This window comes from Lepidochelys olivacea (genome assembly GCF_965140295.1).
Source record: "Lepidochelys olivacea isolate rLepOli2 genome assembly, chromosome: 6".
Lineage (NCBI taxonomy): Eukaryota > Metazoa > Chordata > Testudines > Cheloniidae > Lepidochelys > Lepidochelys olivacea.
The window spans coordinates 126,923,458-126,942,662 of record NC_140416.1 but is presented as its reverse complement, the minus strand read 5'-3'; positions in this window follow the sequence as shown (position 1 = coordinate 126,942,662).

Here is a 19,205-nt window from a genome sequence, read left to right as displayed (position 1 = left end):
TAATAGACACAGGTTTTGTTTACCTAGAGCACAGATGGCAGGAACTCCGGCAAGGCTACACATAAGCAATGTCCATTGCTGAAGCCCTAGTCAAAGCACTGCTGTGACACTGATGTGGTCAACTTGGGTATGACCCATAACAACGTAACAAGTGGCATTGTCTTGGTTACATTTCAAAGAGATGCCCTAGACCAGAATCGTTAACCCATTAATTTGTAGTAATAGAAATCAAAGGTAGATGCTAAGTGTATGTGTCTGTGTTTACCTGTATCTTGTTAAAAGTTTAACAATGTGATCGAATTAGCTTGTAGATTACTGTATTCTATTGATTTGGAGGTCAAAAGGGGAATAATATTATTGTCCTAATCTCGCCTCCACACCTGTAATTCCACATAGTAAACCACTTGTGATCTGTTTTTAATGCAATTAGGCATCCAAATTATCATGTAATGAATGCACCTAGTTTATCTGTGTGTGCATAGGAAATGGAAGTTTTAGTTTCAAAGCAACAAGCTGCACAGCCTAATCTTTGGGTGATGGTCCTGCTGTGACAATTGCTGTGAGGAGGCTTATCAGCGTGCTAGAGACTATAAAGAAAGCTTTGGGCCTGATCTATTTTATCTCAGTTCTGCTTGAATTTCAACAGAGATGGTCTAAATCACAAACCTGAGGTGTCCAGGTTTCCTCTGGATTTACCCTGGAATTGTCATGGAAGAACTTGAACAAACACTACACCTGGACTGCCTATTGGACTATAACCTTTTAAACTGATTCCAGAAAGACTTTTGCAAATCAGCAGCCCAACCTTTTCTTCCATGAAACTGACCTAAGGACTTTACATATCTGTATGGATATTGATCTTTTAACCACAGCAACTCTCTTCTTTCTTTTTCTTCTTAAACCTTTAGTCTTTTAGTTGCTAAAGGATTGACACTTGCATAATTATTGGGTTAGATCTGAGACTCGTATTGACCTAGTGATCAGTGTCCAGTCCTTTGGGACTGGTGAACCTCACAGATGGTTCAATAACCTCTCACTGTATTACACTTGGCTGTCTAGAGGTGGATCAAGGACTGGAGTGCTTAGAGGACTGTATTTGGCTTCCTGGTAACCAGTGTAGTATTACAGAGGCTGTTTTGTTACTGGCTTGGTGAATCTAACTATAGAATAAACCACCAGTTTTGGGGATTGTCTGCCCTATTCCTTGCAGTCTGCCCTGATCGTACCATTCTCTGTGTGGCCTATCCAGGCATCTGCTCACAACCACTCTGGCCACCAATGGGGAAACTGAGGCACGCGTGGGGGGTGGGGGAGGGAAGGTAACTTGCCTAAGATCACAGAGCAGGTTGGTAGGAGAGCCAGGAATGGACTGGAGGTCTCTACACCCAGTTCAATGGCTGTCTACTCAGCTCTGGCATTAGAGACAATATAATGTATAGAAACTGGCTGCATCTACCCTGCACGCTGCTTTCAGCAACATGCAGCCCCCTCGCATGGGTGTGAATAGTGTAGATGGCGAGGCCTGGCTTAGGTGAGCAGAACACAGACATGCCTGAGTGGTGTTGGGGGGGGGGTACCTGAGTACATAGCCCGCACGGCTCTCTAGGCGCCCAAGCGGTGCCTTCCCATCTACGCTGCTGTGTCCTGCTGCCGCCCCACCGCTGGAGCCTTCCCCCACTGCAGGGAAACACTCGGGCTGCAGGACAAGGCTGCTGAGCCTTTCCTCACTGCCTGCACCTGCAAGAGTCTTTCACTGACACACCAAGCTGTGCACCACAGTGCGGACGCAGTGCGCTTTTGACTGTGACCTGTAGCCACACGTACTCTACACGCCGGTGAAAGAGGTATGTGTCGTGCAGACGTAGCCTGGATTTAGAGTTCTTACTCTGTCAAATTTTCCCTCTTCCGTTCCCTCCCCTCTAAGCCGTAAGGAAAGATTCAGGGGGTTGGAAATAGGCAGAAAACAATCCGAGAGACACAGAGCTCAAAACTGGTGAGGGTTGACATCTTCCCTTTTTTTTTTAAAAAAAAAGAAAAAGGATGAATGATTCAGAATTTCTTTTCTAGGAAAAGATTGAGCTCAAGGGCAGGAGAGATTTGGGGAAATAATCCACTTTCCCACAGAAGCCATCCTGATGCTTCCTGTTTCTCAACTGAAGCTGCATTTAAAGAGCTTGTCACTTCAATAAAACTCTTTGCATAGACTTCTAGGCTATGCAACCTAACTTGGACATCGAGGATGGGCGTGATGAATACATGAACATAACTACACTTGGCCCTCAACCAGTCCTCCTCCCAGGAATCTACCCTAGCCTTGCACTGGCAGACAAATGAGTTTGTCTTAGCCAGCTATAACTAATTAAGTTTCCACTGTTGAAGCCTTACAGTGTGGCTTAATGAAAACACATGGACAGACTTTACTGAGGCATAACAATGAGGCAAGCTAAGGAGTGCATCAGCTGTTGTAATACAGACCATAACATCAGTGCGGGTTTCCAAGGCATGCATCCCTTGGAATGGGTGTCCTATTCACAATTAGACCTGGGTGCCCACTGATTTAATTTATTACAGCTATTCCCCTCTCACTAAGTAATGTGGGGGAGTGCATGTGTGTAGTGAGTCCATCTCTTTTTTCCCCCTTTCTCCTCCTCCTCTCCTTCCAAGGGAGAGAGCTGGACCCTCTTCTGCCATCCACTTTACTAGAAGGTCTGTGAGGATCACAGTTCGTATTTAGGGTTCTCCTATGGATCTCCTGTGGTTCCACAACAGCATTATCTCTTATCCTCTGTCACAGTACCGTCCTTCACCTCAGCCGAGAGGAGGCTCTGCCGCTGCCTCCCGTTCCCCTCTGACTCTCTGAATGTGCACACCTCCCTGCTGTCCTTCCATAGGCCAAGCTTCCGGTCCTTGGTTCCTGTCCCACTGTGAGGGAGGCAGTCCCCCGAGAGCAGGGCCTCTTCTGCACTGTCAGCAGATGACCCAAAGCCCCCTGGCTCAGGACTTAACACCCTTGCGGCCCAGATCCACCTGTGCCACCCTCCTTTTCCTCATATCTGTTTTTAAATACTTCATTTTCCCACAACATAAGAATGTAAGAACTGCTATACTGGGTCAGACCAAAGGTCCATCCAGCCCAGTATCCTGTCTACCAACAGTCACCAATGCTAGGTGTTCCAGAGGGAGTGAACCTAACAGGTAATGATCAAGCGATCTCTCTCCTGCCATCCATCTCCACCCTCTGACCGACAGAGGCTAGGGACACCATTCCTTACCCATCCTGGCTAATAGCCATTTATGGACTTAACCTTCATGATTTTATCCAGTTCTCTTTTAAACCCTGTTATAGTCCTAGCCTTCACAACCTCCTCAGGCAAGGAGTTCCACAGGTTGACTGTGCGCTGAGAGAAGAAGAACTTCCTTTTATTTGTTTTAAACCTGCTGCCCATTAATTTCATTTGGTGGCCCCTAGTTCTTATATTATGGGAACAAGTAAATAACTTTTCCATATTCACTTTCTCCACACCACTCATGATTTTATAGACCTCTATCATCTCCCCTCTTAGTCTCCTCTTTTCCAAGCTGAAAAGTCCTAGCCTCTTTAATCTCCCCTCATATGGGACCCGTTCCAAACCCCTAATCATTTTAGTTGCCTTTCTCTGAACCTTTTCTCATGCCAGTATATCTCTTTTGAGATGAGAGGACCACATCTGTACGCAGTATTCAAGATGTGGACGTACCATGGATTTTTGTAAGGGCAATAAGATATTCTCCGTCTTATTCTCTATCCCTTGTTTAATGATTCCTAACATCCTGTTCGCTTTTTTGACTGCTGCTGCACACTGTGTGGACATCTTCAGAGAACTATCCACGATGACTCCAAGATCTTTCTCCTGATTTGTTGTAGCAAAATTAGCTCCCATCATATTGTATGTATAGTTGGGGTTATTTTTTCCAATGTGCATTACTTTACATTTATCCACATTGTTTCATTTGCCATTTTGTTGCCTCATCACTTAGTTTTGTGAGATCTTTTTGAAGTTCTTCACAGTCTGCTTTGGTCTTAACTATCTTAAGCAGTTTAGTATCATCTGCAAACTTTGCCACCTTGCTGTTTACCCCTTTCTCCAGATCATCTATGAATAAGTTGAATAGGATTGACCCTTGGGGAACACTCTAGTTACCCCTCTCCTTTCTGAAAATTTACCATTTATTCCTACCCTTTGTTCCCTGTCTTTTAATCAGTTCTCAATCCATGAAAGGATTGTCCCTCTTATCCCATGACAACTTAATTTACATAAGAGCCTTTGGTGAGGGACCTTATCAAAGGCTTTCTGGAAATCTAAGTACACTATGTCCACTGGATCCCCCTTGTCCAAATGTTTGCTGACCCCTTCAAAGAACTCTAATAGATTAGTAAGACATGATCTTCCTTTACAGAAACCATGTTGACTTTTTTGCAACAATTTATGTTCTTTTATGTGTCTGACAATTTTATTCTTTACTATTGTTTGAACTAATTTGCCCGGTACTGACATTAGACTTATCTGTCTATAATTGGCGGGATCACCTCGAGAGCCCTTTCTAAATATTGGCATTATATTAGCTATCTTCCAGTCATTGGGTACAAAAGCTGATTTAAAGGACAGGTTACAAACCATAGTTAATAGTTCTGCAATTTCACATTTGAGTTCTTTCAGAACTCTTGGGTGAATGCCATCTGGTCCCGGTGACTTGTTACTGTTAAGTTTCTCAATTCCAAAACCTCCTCTAATGACACTTCAATCTGACAATTCCTCAGATTTGTCACTTACAAAGGAATCTCCCTCACATCCTCAGCCGTGAAGACTGAAGCAAAGAATTCATTTAATTTCTCCACAGTGACTTTATCGTCTTTATCGACTGAGTTTGTGCCTGTGCTCCATCTCTTTGTAACCTTTTTATTCCATTATTACAGATTGTTTCACTTTCACTTTGTAAAACATTTAATTTTCACTTTCCCTCTCACACAGGTAAATGCACTGAACTCCCTTCCCCAGTCCTCCTGTAGCCACCTGGGTCCCTTGCGTCCCCTACCGGGAGCAACTCCAGTCTCTCTTCCAGTGTCCTCTTGCTTTTCTCGTCCCTCAACGCACTGGGTGAGGTTAGTTGCTGATGTCAGAAGTTGGTAGGAAGCATCCCAGGACTGAAAGGGGGTGAAGGCCACTGCTGTTCAGCTGGTAGCAATCAGTCTGGTCCTTTCCTCATATGGCTGGGTCTCTACTTCTGGGATGGAGGGATGGGATGGGGATCCTGCTGCATGTGGTGGTGGGTGTCAGGGTTAAATGCCCTGGGGGTCCCGAGTTGCTCTCTCCAGTGTAGAGGGTGTGTGTCTGGAACTTGCCTCTGTCATCGCATGGTGTTCTTGCAAGCAGTGGCTGTTTTCTCTTTTTCTCCTGCTGGGGGGAGTTGGTTAGGGACACACGTGGGAGAGGCATCTGTGAAACTCTGGGCTCTGCTCTTGGTTTTCCTCGGGTGAATTTGAAGTTACGAGGTGTGCTAAGTTTGCTGCTTTGTAGCAATAATGGAGAGAAAGAGGAAAGGGAAATTAGCTGTTCAGAGTTGCTTCGTCAAGATCTAGTGCACGGGCCCAAGGATTTGCTGACCAGCCTTCTTAAATATAAAGGCGCCGTTTTAAAGTAGAACATTTGGTCTGGCTCCTCTGTTCTGAATGGTTTGAAATGGCCTACGCTAGCATTAACGACAAATGGGGCTAGCTGTCTTCCTTGTGGAAATTGATCCCAAAATATAAACCAATTGCTAGGGTGGCTTGTCAGAGGGAAAAGGGAGCATTTCACCAGCAAACTAGCAGTGATTCGGGAAAGCAGCCTGCACATTACGACTCTTTAAAAAATGTGTTCATCACAGTTAGAAAACTGATGAACATCTATTGCTCTCCTGCGATGTTCTCCCACTTCCCATGCTCAGGTTAGACAATTTTAGCACTTGCTGGATATATCTCAGGGCTCAGTCTCTGTGCTCTGCTCCCTCCCACTTCTCCTGCTAGCTCTTTAGGGTTATTACTTTAATGTATATTCATTAGCTGAGGCAAGAATGGCCATGTGGCCAAGGCACCAGCCTGGAACACCAGTGCTATGTTCAGTTCCCAGATCTGCTGCCTGCATGACCTTGGGCAGGCAGTTTAATCTTTCTGACTCAGGTCCCTATCTATGACACGGTGGTAGCATTCTCTACCTCACAGGAGGGTTAAGGATATATTTATTCATGTCCATGAGAGCTCAGACCTCAGTAATAGGGCTCTAGAGCTGGCTGGATAAGAGACCTTTCTGTACCAGTCCCTGGCTATGCTACTAAAGACTGGCTGTCCACCGCTGTATAGGTCTTATAATCTCTCTCCTCTGGGTATAACTCTTATGATTTTGGAATAGATACAATGATATACAGGTACCTTGAAATATATTTGCTGTTCAGTTGTCTAGCACTGAATTTGGAAAAGAAACAGGGAATGTTCCAGACCAGTTGTGTTACTATCTAGACATTCTATCTAGCTGTAGCTCACGAAAGCTTATGCTCTAATAAATTGGTTAGTCTCTAAGGTGCCACAAGTCCTCCTTTTCTTTTTATCTAGACATTCTTTCCCACTGTCATTTATCTAATTATCCTTCTATACTAGAAAGTGGCAATATGTGTTAAACATATTACCCAGTAGGTCTCTTCTATAATATATGGGTGCATTAAAAGCAATTAGGGAAAGATTCACGTGTAAACTTATTTTCAATTCTCCGTTGGATATTTATGGGCCTGTCTCATTTTTCAGGTATGATGGGTGCAATGGGGTTATAATGTTGAAAGTTAACGCAGAAGTTGTCCAGTGTCAATGCTTCATTATATTTGGTCCTTGTGAGTCCTGGTTCTTAACTTCAACTGTAAGACGAGCACAATAGTGAGGACACAGCATAATCCAGTGGATGGTGCACTGGACTGGGAGTCAGAAGAGCTGGATTCTATTCCTGGCTTTGCCACTGACCTACTGTGTGATTGTGCATATCCCCTCCTACCCTTTGTCTGATTCAGAGCTGTAACTAGACATTTTAGTGCCCGGGGTGAGCAAGCATATTTGCGCCCCCTGCTAGTTTTCCGCCAGCATTTCTCCACCCCATTTTTCCGCCCCCATGGCTTTGAGGCCTAGGTGGGCGCCCTGGTTACAGCCCTGGTCTGATTTACTTAGCCCCTACTGCAGGGTGCACAATCTTTCTCCCTGATTATGTACAGCACCAAACAGAATGGCAAAATTCCGGCCTCCTGGTATTACTATCGTTCTAGTAGGTTTCAGAGTAACAGCCGTGTTAGTCTGGTCCAAAGGCAGTATATGCCCATCCCTGCATGCTCATTTTCCCCCTCAATTATTTTTATTGATTATGGTCTCAAAATACACTTTGTGTCCAGCTCCTTCACTTCTCTGCTGTGTTAGACTGAGAAGAAAAGAATTGAGGGATGAAATCCTGACCCCACTGAATTATTTGGCAAATACCCCATTGACTTCACTACGACCAGGATTTCGCTCAGATGTACACAGACAACTCTATCCTCTGCCTTTCTGCTGTGGAAGCAAAATGCTTTGGCCTAGGACAAAGCAGTCTCTGGAATAATTTAACCTTCAGGAAAGGGGTGAATGCGTGCTTAATCTCTGCTATAATCATGGAATTATTTTGAGGCAGTAAAATGTAAAGAATGATTATTCTTGTCACTAATCTAGATTATATGTAAAAGACCAACACAGTACAGATACACAGATGAGCTTTCCTGGCCCAGGTAGCTCTAAGTGCTTTCCTCTTTATGCTACTACCCATTTGTAACGATGCTGCCTTTGGGGGGACCGTTCTGAGAGTATCAATTCAGGACAAATTGCTTAGAGCAGGGCAGTTATAACCCAAGGCTAGGGTTTCTCCACTTTTGAGGCAAACCAAACCAGCCAGACAGAGGAGTTCGGTCTCACCCCACTGGCTAACCATAAGTCACACAAGCAATTCCCTTCGACACTCCAGTTTCCCAGTATCCCCACCAGTGCCACTCATTATGGAGACAAATAGTTGTGAAAACCAATACCCCAGTAACAGAAAAAAGGTTCTCTCGATCCCAAAGGACCACGCCCCAGACCCAGGTCAATATACAAGTTAGATCTTACCCACAATTCACATTGTTACCAATCCTTTGGAATCTAAATGTTTATTCATAAAAGGAAAAAGATATAGATGAGCGCTAGAATTGGTTAAATGGAATCAATTACATACAGTAATGGCAAAGTTCTTGATTCAGGCTTGTAGCAGTGACAGAATAAACTGCAGGTTCAAATCAAGTCTCTGGAGTCTATCCATAGCTGGGATGGGTCATTCAGTCCTTTGTTCAGAGCTTCAGTTTGTAGCAAAATTCCTCCAGAGGCAAGAAGCAGGATTGAAAACAAGATGGATGGGTTTCCAGGGCCTTTTCTAGTCTTTGCCTGTGGAAGGACACCCCTTTGTTCTTACTGTGGAAAATCACAGCAGCAAGATGGAGTCTGGAGACACATGGGCAAGTCGTATGTCCATGCATAACTCAGTTTGCAGGCCGATGCCATTGTTTACAAGATCATTTGAACATTCCCAGGAAAGCTCAGATGTGGTTTGGCGTCTCCCAAAATTCATTGTCAGTTTAGTGTTTCTTGATTGCGTACTTACTGAGAATAGTCCCTTCTCAAGAAGCTGACCAAATGCTTCAATTAGGCTACTTAGAATCAAAACACATTGAGATACAAGTACGTAACCAATATTTATAACTTCAACTACAAAAATGATACACACATACAGATAGAATAATCATAACCAGCAAATCATAACCTCTTTATAGACACCTCACACGACAACCTTTGCACAATATTTGGTGCCACTACAGGGACCTTGGTTGCAGCAATGATCTATACGGTTCCAGTTTGTGTCAATAACGTCACACCATTGTTGGAGTGCTCCCATTATTTGCTAATGGGCCATTTACCAGGCAGTTGAGATGCTGAAGTGATCAAACTGAAATACTTTTATTTGAAATTAGCCTTGCTTTGAAGAATAATTGGGGCTCTCTGTTGCTGTTCTACAGTGGCAGCTCCAGGGTAGGTTTGTTTGAAAGCTTGAAACATTTACAATTTTGCATAGTCTGCCAATAAGTCCCTCTCTTGGTCTGTGGTTAGCATAGACTTTCTTCATGCAGAGACAGTTTGTTCTGAGGAGAGCCATGGTGGCTTTGTACACTAGCCTGTTCACCTCTCAAGACCTCTCTTGGTCACACTGGAAAATACATTAGGATGGGACCACCAAACCTGTAGCAGATAGAGGCCCAGATTTTTAAAGGTATTTTGGTGCCTAACTCCCATTGAAATCAGTAGCACCCAAATGCTTGTAAAAATCTGGACCTTAATCACTGTGTGATTGCTAGTGACAATGTCTATTCAAGATTGGTCCGGGAGTGGGGATGTGGGGCAGCTCAGGATAATGGCCACATGTTGCCTAGCTTAAACCAGGGCTTTTAGTCTCTCTCCACCGTCATGAACATGAGGGGCGGGGTTGTGAATCCACAGGAGATTAAATTGAGATGTCCTATCATGTATGGTAAGACCTGATGGATCTCAAAGGGGAGAACCACTGTAATTCCACCACAATAAAAATAAATAAATAGGTTGTTTCACTTTTGCCCTAGCTGCAGAGGTAGGTTGGAAAAATGCCAGATGCAGAAATCTACAATAACTTCCTATTGAAAGTGCAAAGGGTATCTTCCTACTTGGATAGCTGGAGTTTTAGGTGTATTCAGGCAATCAAGAAAGCAATCCCTACCATTAGACATGTGCCTTTCTTTGGTAACTGTGGGGCTAACTATATCAGCGTATGCCTATGATTTATGTTGGACTCCGGGGGAGTTGTTTTAAAATCCTCCTTAAGGCCAGAAAGAAACATTAGGTCATTGAGGATAACACAGTGTTAAGGGGCTTATTCCTTCACCCGCTTCCTTCCCTGGTCCTTCTTGCATGAACCGAGAGCAACAATACCCAAAGTCCAAAGGTGCAAACAATTCAGTGTTTATTGGGGTGAACTTCCAGCAAGCATAATTCCAGTTTCCTTCCTTAGTGTCCCCCTTCCCAGCTCTGACACCACAGAGCCTTACACCTGTGTTCTTGTTCCCATTCCTGCCCTTAGCCAAACGTGATTCCAATTTACTTACCCCCATTCCCTGTTCCCATTTTCCCCACACACACCCACCCGCACACCCACCCACTCACTTCCTGATTGACTGCAGGCTATATAGTAAAACTTGAGTTCTGCTTTGCTATACCTTAATGAATCATTTTCCTGAAATTTAACTAACCAATCCTAACATATTGTAACATGATTATGTAACTAATTATATCCCACCACCTTAATTAGTTTACACCCAGCAAAATTAATTATACAGCAGACAGGAACAATCACAGAACCAGACAGAGATTATACAGACAAACAACAGCAAAGTGGGAACTATAATGACAAAACAATACAGAAGTGAGGATTTCACATCCCAGCTATTGATAAGTGAGTTCTTGCCAGACAGGATGCTATCAAACTAAGTTTCCTTTTACATTTTCTAGGCACTTCCCTTTCTCTGGAGGTGATAGGAATACAATCCTGTCCTGATAGTGCCTAACAGCCCAATAGCACCTTATTTCAATGTGACTAGTTTGGAATGTGAGGATGTGACCGGTCGCTTCCCAGCTTATGGCTGCCTCTGCTGCTTAGCCAAAGGCCTTAGCCTAAGCACAGGGCCTCAGACTGTCACAGTAAGAGAAGGCCCTTACACTGGCAGACAGTGATTTTGATTCTCTTTTGTACCTCTATAACTAGCCAAGTGATAAGAATACACCTAAATTCTTAGAGTATAGGCCTTTACAGACAGGCCTGAATATCTATATCCTAACACACAGCACATGGAACTTCCTCACAATAATTCCTGTTTGAAATGGAGCGTTGTGATGGGGTTCAGGGTGCAACCCAGACCAGCGAGGAGTTGTCACCACTTGCCCTGCAATCCTGGGGGCCTCACAATGCTTTGCTGCCGTAGCTCCCAACCTACCTGCATGCAGGTCACACCCTGAAGTTTTTGTCTAGACAGCCCTGGATTGTACCCCCAAAACCAGTGACAAGCAGATCGTCTTTCTGAAAAAACATCCACTTTCGATTTAAGTCACCAGTGATGGAGAATCCACCACAACCCTTGATACATTGTTCCAATGGGTAATTGCCCTTGTAAAAAAAAAAAAGTATGCTCTATTTCCAGTCTGAATTTCTTCAGCTTTCACTTCCAGCATTTGGATCATGTTAGACCTTTGTCTGCTAGATTGAAGAGTTACATTGTCAGTCCAAGGTATTTATAACTTCAGTCTAGCAGACAAAGGTCTAACATGATCCAATGGCTGAAAGTGGAAGCTAAACAAATTCAGACTGGATATAAAGCATACATTTTATTTATTTTTTACAGTGAGGGTAATTAATCATGGTGTATTTCACTCTTCAAATCAACACTTTCTGGAAGATACATTAGCTAAACCCAAAATTTATTGGGCTCAATAGAGGGCTAAATGGGTAAAATGTAATGGCCTGAGATATCCAGGAGGCCAGACAAGATGATCTAGTGTTCCCTTCTGACCTTAAACTCGTGTGTGTGGTGTTCCATAGATTCATAGTTGCAACAAGATATCTTGTCAGTCCCAGGTATTTATATCTTGTTGCAACTATGAATCCGTGAAACTCCTTTTCTTTTTCTTTCTGACCTTAAACTAGCAACACTAGACATAGAAGCTGGAACTGAGAGAGCGGGGGGAGCTGCAGCACCCCCTGGCTTGCAGTGGTTTCCATCATATTCAGGGTTTAGAGATGGGTTCAATGGCTCTCAGCCCCCCCCCCCCACTATACAAATTGTTCCAGCACCCTTGACACTGATTATCTTGTCTGACCTCCTTTATATCGCAGGCCATTACATTTTACCCATTTACCCCTCTGTTGAGCGCAATAAATTTTGTTTGGCCAACAAGTACCTTCCAGGAAGTCTTGATTTGAAGTGAGAAGCCACCACTTCCCCTGACAGTTTGTTCTACTGGTTAATCATTCTCATTTTTTAAAAAATTGTGCCTGCTTTCTAATTGGAGTCTGTTTGGCTTCAGTTTACAGCCATTGATTTTTGTGTTATCGTTCTCTGCTTTAGTACCTGGTATTTTCTCTCTAGAACGTACTTACATGCTGTAATCAAGTCACCCCGCAATCTTGCTTTTGATAAACTGAACAGGTTTAGCTCTCTGCATCTACCATTGTAAAGCATTTTTTTCCAGCATTTGAATAACCTTTTTGTGGCTCTTCTGATCCTTCTCCAATTTTTCAATACTTTTTCATCCGTCTTCCATCGATTTTTGACAATAATCACTAATGGCTCTGTCAAGGTTCCTTCCCCACTCTGAACTCTATGGTACAGATGTGGGGACGTGCATGAAAGACCCCCTAAGCTTATTATTACCAGCTTAGGTTAAAGATTTCCTCAGGGTACAAACTTTGCCTTGTCCTTGAACCCTATGCTGCCACCACCAAGCATGTTAAATAAAGAACAGGGAAAGAGCCCACTTGGAGACGTCTTCCCCCCAAGCCCTACACTCCCTTTCCTGGGGGAGGCTTGATAAAAATCCTCACCAATTTGTACAGGTGAACACAGACCCAAACTCTTGGATCTTAAGAACAATGAAAAAGCAATCAGGTTCTTAAAAGAAGACTTTTAATTAAGGAAAAAGTAAAAGAATTACCTCTGTAAAATCAGGATGGTAAATACCTTACAGGGTAATCAAATTCAAAACACAGAGAATCCCTCTAGGCAAAACCTTAAGTTACAAAAAGACACAAAAACAGGAATATACATTCCATTCAGCACAGCTATTTTACCAGCCATTAAACAAAAGAAATCTAATGCATTTCTAGCTAGATTACTTACTAACTTTTTACAGGAGTTCTGAGCTGCATTCCTGATCTGTTCCCGGCAAAAGCATCACACAGACTGACAGACCCTTTGTCACCCCCTCCCCCTCCAGCTTTGAAAGTATCTTGTCTCCTCATTGGTCATTTTGGTCAGGTGCCAGCGAAGTTATCTTAGCTTCTAAACCCTTTACAGGTGAAAGCGTTTTGCCTCTGGCCAGGAGGGATTTTATAGTTCTGTATACAGAAAGGTGGTTACCATTCCCTTTATATTTATGACAGGCTCAGATATCTCCTCAGTCAGTTCCTCGAGTATTCTAGGATGTATTTCATCAGGCTCCCGTGACTTGAAAACATCTAACTTTTCTAAGGTTTCAGAGTAGCAGCCGTGTTAGTCTGTATCCGCAAAAAGAAAAGGAGGACTTGTGGCACCTTAGAGACTAACAAATTTATTTGAGCATAAACTTTCGTGAGCTACAGCTCACTTCATCAGATGCATCATGAAAGCTTATGCTCAAATAAATTTTAGTCTCTAAGGTGCCACAAGTACTCCTTTTCTTTTAACTCTTCTAATTAATTTTTAACTTGTTTTTCCCCTATTTTAGCCTTTGATTCTACCTCATGCTCACTGGCATTCATTAAGTTAGATGTCTAATCACAGCTAACCTTTCTGGTGAAAACTGAAACAAAAAGTCAGTTAGCACTTCTTCCATTTCTATGTTTTTGGTCCTCCCCCCATTAAATAATGGGCCTACTCTATTCTTGGTCTTCCTCTTGCTTCTAATGTATTTGTTTGCTTGTTACCCTTTGTCTCTGGCTAGTTTAATCTCATTTTGTGCCTTAGCCTTTATAATTTTGACCCTACATGCTTGTGTTTGTTTATATCCATCCTTTGTAATTTGACCTAGTTTCCACTTTTTGTAGGACTCTTTTATTTATTTTTTTTTTTTGAGCTTCAGATCATTGAAGATCTCCTGGTGAAGCCAGGGTGATCTCTGGCCAGAATTCCCATCTTTCCTAAGCATGCGGGAGAGTTTGCTCTTGTGCCCATAATAAAGTATCTTTGAAAAACGGCCAACTGTCTTCCATTGTTTTCCCCTTAGACTTACTTCCCATGGGATCTTACCTGCCAACTCCCTGAGTTTGCTAAACTTTGCCTTCTTGAAATCTGTTGTCTTTATTGTGCTGTTTTCTTTCCTACCATTCCTTAAAATCATGAACTCTAACAGTTCATGATCACTTTCACTCAAGCTGCCTTCCACTTTCAAATTCTCAACCACTTCTTCTTTATTTGTCAGAATCAAATCTAGAACAGCCTCTTTCCCTGAGTGGCTTTCTCCACCTTTTGAAATAAAAAATGGTCTCCAGTACATTCCAAGAATGTGTTGGATAATCTGTGGTCTGCTGTGTTGTTTTCCCAACAGATGTCTGGGTAGTTGAAGTGCCCCATCACCACCAAGTCCTGTTCTTTGGATGATTTTGTTAGTTGTTTAAAAAAGCCCCACCTCTTCTTCCTGGTTTTGTGGTCTGTAGTATCTTGATATCACCCTTGTCATGACTACCATTTTTTTTACCCCCTTTATCCTTACCCAGAGACTTTCAATAGGTCGTCTCCTATTTCCATCTCAACCTCAGTCCAGGTGTATACATTTTTGATATATAAGGCAACATCACCTCCCTTTTTTCCCTGCCTATCCTTCCTGAGCAAGCTGTTCCCTTCTGTACCAATATGCCTGTCATGCGTATTATCCCACCAAGTCTCTGTGATGTCAACTGTGTCATAATTATGTTTATAACTAGAATTTCTAGTTCTTCCTGCTTATTCCCCATACTTCTTGCATTAGTAAACAGACATCTACAATATTGCTTTGTGCAAGATATCAAAATGTGCAGTCTGAATAAGGAGTATGCGATGTTAACCCTTCTGTATGAAGAGTTAACTATTTTGTTCTTGAATAATTCAGGAACTAGAAGAAGGGGGCACTGGTGTTGAAATCGTACATTTCTGCAGTGTTAAATGCATTCAGAAAAAAGCTTAAGCTAAAGAGGGAGGGGAGATCTGTTAAACAACCATATTTTCAGAATGAAAGGGGAGGAATAAATCCTTAAAGTCAATTTCCTAGTTCTAAAAAATTATCCTTCAGCAATGGACTCCCTCTTGGACAGGTTTGGATATTAACTTCCAATTGCAATTAAACAAAATTCCAACACACATGCTTTACCTACAGTTATGCTGAACATGTTTTGCTAAAAGTTGTGATATTCTCAAGCTATAGAGCGAATGAACTCTTCCATTACCTATTGGTGAGTTGGAGGAAGAGACAGAATGAGCCAGGTTTCACTTGCGTGTTTCAGAGTAACAGCCATGTTAGTCTGTATTGGCAAAAAGAAAAGGAGTACTTGTGGCACCTTAGAGACTAACAAATTTATTTGAGCATAAGCTTTCGTGAGCTACAGCTCACTTCATCGGATGCACACTGTGGAAACTGTAGAAGATCTTTTTATATACACAGAGACCATGAAACAATATCTCCTCCCACCCCACTGTCCTGCTGGTAATAGCTTATCTAAAGTGATCACTCTCCTTACAATGTGTATGATAATCAAGTTGGGCCATTTCCAGCACAAATCCAGGTTTTGTGCTGGAAATGGCCCAACTTGATTATCATACACATTGCGAGAGGGGAAATGTTGCCTCTTAAGCATGCCCAAGACTGATTGATTTTCCCAAGTTTCTGGGCAGGGACTTCAGTCAGTTGTGTGTGTTTAATTGTAAGAGGAACCCCAATGTATTTGAACCTGGCCCATTTTGCAGCTAACAGCTGAAAGAAGGGCAGCGAGTGAACCTTTCGGGAGGTTAGGCTGCTGGCCCCACTCCTTCTGCCTGTGGGTCTCCCCCTTGGACGGAGAAGCCCCGAGGCTCCCCGGCCAGCCTGCCCCAAGCTGCCAGCCGGCCTGCCCCAGCCATGCTGGCTGGCCTGAGCGCCGTCCACCATCGCCCGAGTAGTCCCAGTCCCTGGTCGCTGGCAGGCCCGAGATCCAGGAGAGGGGAGGGAGGCGGGGCTTCGAGGCGGAACATGGGCGGGGCCACAGCCTGGGCTTGGGAAGGCTTGGCCTGCCCTGGACTTTGATACCCGCTGCCCATGCGTTACAAATGTCTTTAATGGTACATCTTTAAGGGCACTGTTTCCTAGCAGTTAGAATACAACCCTGAACTTCTGCATTCTATTCTGAGCATTGCAGAAGGCTTCCTGTGTTAAGCCACTTTCCTCTCCCAGCTTGAGTTCACCCATCTGTAAACTGAGGATAACATTTCCCTACTCCACAGTGCAACCGAAAAGTGTTCGGGAAGCCTCAGTTCTCACACGTGCCTGTTAGAACTACACAGTTGTTCTTACTGAAATATTCCCATAATCCTTCAGCATTCAGAACTCCCAGTGACTTCAAGGGATGATTCACTGAGAGCCGATGAGAGCAGTAACACCGAGCTATCATATCATGCACAATCTATGGTCTTCCTATGTTACAAATGTCATTGTTACGTTTTGATCAGAAGTTTTCAAAATCTGGGGTAAAAAATGACTTACCCTTTGTGTAGCATGATTACAGTTGATCTAGGATGTTCTTTACATTGATTTTTAGTTTATTCTTTTTTGGAGGTTGTGTATTTGGCAAGCTTCTTACCTCACATCTGTCCCAGAATGCTCTCTGAGCTAAGGCAAGCTACTGTTGCTCATAACACCATGCAGTAAAGCTATTTGCACATTGTCTGATGCCCTCTCCAGTCTGGCCTTGCTAGGACCTGGCCCTGAAAAGTAGATTTTTGCAATTTGAAAAGCAGGGGAGCAAACAATTTACCACCACCAGACTCTCCCATCTGAAACAGGACAGGTGCATCCTGGCTGACTTCCTCTCTCTGGTACAGGCAGTGCAGGAGGAAGGGACCATGGACACACAGTTCCAGCAGCCCATGCTGTTAGAACAGTAGTAGTCATTGCCAGAGCTCCAGTGTTCTGTCAACCACGGCAACAGCAGGCGAAAGACTACGTGTAGGAGAAGGACTATTTCACTAGGACGGTGGTGAAGCACTGGAATGGGTTACCAAGGGAGGTGGTGGAATGTCCATCATCCTTAGAGGTTTTTAAGGCCCAGTTTGACAAAGCCCTGGCTGGGATGATTTAGTTTGGGTTGGTCCTGCTTTGAGCAGTGGGTTGGACAAGATGACCTCCTGAGGTCTCTTCCAACCCTGATATTCTATAATAAAAAATTAGCAGGGGATTAAGGTTGAGGGGGAAGAGAGAAAGTGTGTGTGTATATCTAATATAGTAACACGTGCTTCTTCATTACACTTCCTAAGTGAATTTGATAAATGCTAATAAGCACAGCTGGCCTGAATATATATCTGAGAACTCACACGTTTCCATAAGGTCCCTTCCTCTGGCACCGGATGAATCAGCTGTGTGGTATTGTAAACAACCATTCTGTGAATATAGACACTATCTACATCTTAAAATAGACCATTGACAGTCTGAGTATTAAAATAAGCACCTGGGACTTAGAAATCCAGCTGAGCAGAGTAACATCCATTTTAGAATGACTGCTCCTGGGTTTTGAGGAGCAGCACGTGAACCCCTGACCCCATTTCCTAACTGTCTTCTCTCTCCTTGTGCAAGTTTACCTTGCCCAGCCTTTGCCGATTAGATTGCAACACCATTTTCAGCTTTTGGGTTCTTTACCTCTGGCAATAGTAGGATTTACTTCTAAGCTGCATAGGGTCTCTGCGAAGCAAGAGGCTGCTTACATTGCTCCCTGTGCATCTTTCTCTCTCACAAATTTAGAAACCTGATACTGTGACACATAAGGTGACAGCAAGGGGACAAACTGCAGCCTTCTGATTTAAGTTATATTTGTCACTTACCGTCCTGGATACACGCATTGTCTCCTCCACTCTACTCAAAATACAACTCCTAACATGATCTTCCTCAGCCGTCAATCGGAATACATCAACCCCTCATCTTTGCAACCCTCTGTTGGCAACCCATTGCCCAAAGCTTCAAGTTTAAACTTCTGGTCTCTGTTTTCAAGGGCCCACACGGCTCCTTTCTGTGGCCCCCGTACCTTTGATCTCCTCTGTCACTTTCTCTCCTCCCTCTCTCCATCAGTGATTCCAAGTCTGATGTCCCATTTCTCTCCTACTGCAGCCTTTTCCCTTGCTCATGGAATGCTTTTTTCCCTGCTGATTTACCAAGCAAGCACCTTCCTCCCCCAGGCCCAGTGCACAGAGGTGTGATACGATATAAAAGGTTTACTCAGTTTGGATATCCTGCATCATCCCTGCAAGGCTTTGGCACTTGCCAGTGATTCAGCCACACTAAACGCCTGCCAATAACCCTTTGTGGCAGAACCACATGAATTCCCTGTCTTACACCTCAGCCTCATCCAGTGGGCGTTAGAGAAACCATCCCCAATGAGGGGTATGGCCACTGTATTGACGTTTAAAACCTCCCGTGCTCTTTGGATCCCCCCAGTCTGTTTGTTAGCACTAATGAATTCCCTTCTAATGAATGAATGCTGGCATCCTTATGCCGGCTGGGCAGTGCTAGCCATGCACCGGGGTGGGAGTTACTGTGGTAGCCCCCGTCCCGCAGTGCAGCATATTGCTCTCGTGACACATCCAAGGTCACCTAGCACGAGCTTGTACGTTGACTGTGGCTAGAACGCCAATCCCACCATGCCAAAAGCCGCAGGCACTTGACACTGGAACTGAAGGGGGAATCTTGTTAACTGCGCACAATCGAGCCGTCCCGTGGTTCTGTCCAGTCGAGGACAGCGGTGCACACCAGCCAGTTCATTGCAATGTTTTTCTGGAGTAGTAGAGATCAGCCCATGACTGTGAGTTAACTTTGTCTTTCTCCAAAGCTGTACTGAACAAGGTGGCCTGCAGCTGTACATCGAAAAATGCAACTGTGTGATTTCCTGCACTACACCAAAACTTACATCCCTCCTTTGAATAAAACAGGCTCAGCGAGACGCTGACACGCACAGCAGCATGAGAACCACTGAGCCTTATTTTACATAGAACCAGAGTGTGCTGAAACCAGCCCAGATGTGAGCAAAGATACAACCAGACAATACAAATGTCATGACCTTGTTCCTATTAGCTCCTGGGCACTTGTGTGTCTAGGTCCCTTGGCAATCTTT